Here is a 3,300-nt window from a genome sequence, read left to right on the forward strand (position 1 = left end):
GGTTCCAACTGACGTGTCTTTGTGAGACGCAGAGTAGATGAACGGATGATCTCCTCATGTGTTGTTCCCACAGTGAAGCATGGAGGAGGAGGTGTAATGGTGTAAAGGCTTTGCTGGTGACACTGTCACTGATTTATTTAGAATTCATGGCACTCTTAACCAGCATGGCTACAACAGCATTCTGCAGCACTACACCATCCCATCTGGTTTGGCTTAGTGGGACGATAATTTGTTTTTCAACAGGACAATAACCAACACACCTCCAGCCTGTGAAGGCTATTGGACAAAAGTAGAGTGAGGAGTGCTGCACCAGATGACCTGGCCTCTTCAATCACCCGACCTCAACCCAATTGAGAGGTTTTGGATGAGTTTGACCGCATGAAGGAAAAGCAGCCAACAAGTGCTCAGCATATGTGGGAACTCCTTCAAGACTGTTGGGAAAGCATTCCAGGTGAAGCTGGTTTAGAAAATGCCAAGAATGTGCAAAGCTGTCATCAAGAGAAAGGGTGGCTACTTTGAAGAATCTCTAATATAAAATRTATTTTCATTTGTTTAACACTTTCTTGATTACTAACTGATTCCATGTGTTATTTCATAGTTTTGATGTCTTCACTATTATTCTGCAATGTAGAAAATAGTACAAATAAAGGAAAACCCTTGAGTAGGTGTGTCCAAACTTTTGACTGGTACTGTATATGTGAGAAACACAGGAATTGCATAAGAATCACGATTGTTTTGTATATTTTTTCTTATAAGAAGTAGGCCATGATCATATATGATTGACATAACATTTGTTTAAGTAATTTCCATGTGTGTGATCACTCTTGGCTTCATGCTTTAATATTAAAGTTAAACTGATTCAAATTCACACTCTCACTGTACAGGGGCACTGTTTTACCATAAACATCTGGCCATAGTCAGTACTAATTGAATTACACCTGAGACTGCTGTACAACAAATGCACACATCACGTGAGACAGGGAGATGTTGCTGTCAATCTGGTTCTCCTAACAATCTCCATTTTAGATCTAACATTTGCGGAACTACTGTACTTGATCACTGTAAAAGTACAGTARGAGTATGTGTGTATTATTGCTTCTTTGGGCTTGACAGGAAAGTCCTCATGAATTGCCTGTCATCTCTGAACGGTGTATCTCAAAAAGGAAACAGTGGTGGAAGTCAGTTAAAGGTTTACGGGTCTGTGTTCTTAGGTTTTCGGTTGTGGATTTGTATCATGGCTACAGTACATGGTTTAAAGCATATTTTGTTAGCACAAAAAGTCATTTTCGTGTCCTCAAAGTAACTATTTACAAATGCAAATCAACGTGATCCATGTCATGTGATAATAACCATGAATGTTTTTTATTTCCTAGTCTATAAATACCTATGCTTTACCCACAGTTGTTTATTTCATTATTGTATGGTTGTAATTTGTGATTTATCATGACAGAAGGGATATCAGGGCACCTATCAAGGAGAGTCGCTATCATACAGGAAATACAAGTGTTCTCTTCCTCCGAGCTGCTGTTTCACAGCATGGCCAGATAGTGGCAGTGTAAGTGTACCACAGAAAACTACACTAGAGCCACCTGTCCAGCAGGAGGAAATTGTAAGGAATTTCAACAGAAGTGGTTTGTTTGGATGACAATGGATGACTCTTTTTAAAGTCAAAATAATCTACTGTACATAATACGTCAATAAATAAAAAAACTCTATGTCCAAATGTTGATCTGGCTACAGCTCAATTTGTGTGAGGAGTAGTGAGAGCAAGGAATTCAAGAAGCTTTGAGCAAGAAGTAGGCACAATTAGTTGAACACACTGTATGTCTGTTTGKGATGTCATGGTCAGGTTATAAACTGATTGCAAAATAATGTTTTTCCACACATCTTTCAATGACCAGACACATTTTTAAAATTCATTTTAGATACAATATAGTGATAATACATATTTTTCAGGCATCTTGATGTAAACAAGGAAAATACATTTGGTTGTACAGTAATTTGGTTATCTGATGTAACTTCAAACAGAAAACCAGATTTAAACCAGAAATTACATCACTATGACATCTATTGTGGAAAATTACACGATTAGTTATGCTATCTCGTCTTTTACTGTTTAAAGATTTGTCTCTTGTTATATGTTTTTTTTAACCTGATACAAACTTGTCTTTGCGGGACATGGTCATGAGACTGGGCGTATAGCTAAGGTCCGCTTGGGTGCTGCCACAGCATGTGACATCCCGTGGGTTCACTATCTACAGAAAGTCACATGTATGGAAACTTGCAGAAAGGAACGCATTATAGTGTTTTGCTGTTGTGAATGCAGTTAGACGGTTGAGCCCTCGGCTATCAACCTTGTGCTATCTTAAATCTGCACAGACAATTAATTACATTTTACACATTATCTGCTGACTGCCACCTATACAAAAAGGATGTGCTTCTCTATAAAAGSTTTGAACYGGCACTGTTTGTTGAGCTTTTCAACTATGCACTGTTGAGTGGATAGTTGATTCTCCATTTTTGCTAATCTTATAATAAAGTGTTGTTTGAAAGAATCTGCAGTMACTCTTCCCTTTGATTAGATATTCCACGACAAATTGGTGACAGCGGTGGGATGCTAACTCTGCTTGCTGATTGCTCCCGGGAAACTGCACGCAGGGGCTCCGTTAGACGTGGCTCAGGGTACCACACACTAAAATGGAGCAGAGAGGAACCCGCCTCTGACCTGCCGGGAGTGTCAGTGAGTGGATACATCAATTCCGGACAGATTTGATAAATTCAGGGTGAGAAAATAGAAAATCTTGTTCTAAGAACAGGTTGAGCACATTATGTCTTTGTTGTAGCAAAGACACCCCAGTTAGAAACTTTGCTGTAACAGAGTTATTTCTGAATAGGGGAAGTTCTAGGAGTAATTATAGGGCAACCATCCTGATTTATTTTTTATTTATTTTTATTTCACCTTTATGTAACCAGGTAGGCTAGTTGAGAACAAGTTCTCATTTGCAACTGCGACCTGGCCAAGATAAAGCATAGCAATTCGACACATACAACAACACAGAGTTACACATGGAATAAACAAAACATACAGTCAATACAGTAGAACAAAAGAAAACAAAAAGTCTATATACAGTGAGTGTAAATGAGGTAAGATAAGGGAGTTAAGGCAATAAATAGGCCATGGTGGCGAAGTAATTACAATATAGCAATTAAACACTGGAATGGTAGATGTGCAGAGGATGAATTTGCAAGTAGAGATACTGGGGTGCAAAGGAGCAAGATAAATAAATAAATACAGTATGG

Source organism: Salvelinus sp. IW2-2015, linkage group LG2 (assembly GCF_002910315.2).
Source record: "Salvelinus sp. IW2-2015 linkage group LG2, ASM291031v2, whole genome shotgun sequence".
NCBI classification, from domain to species: domain Eukaryota; kingdom Metazoa; phylum Chordata; class Actinopteri; order Salmoniformes; family Salmonidae; genus Salvelinus; species Salvelinus sp. IW2-2015.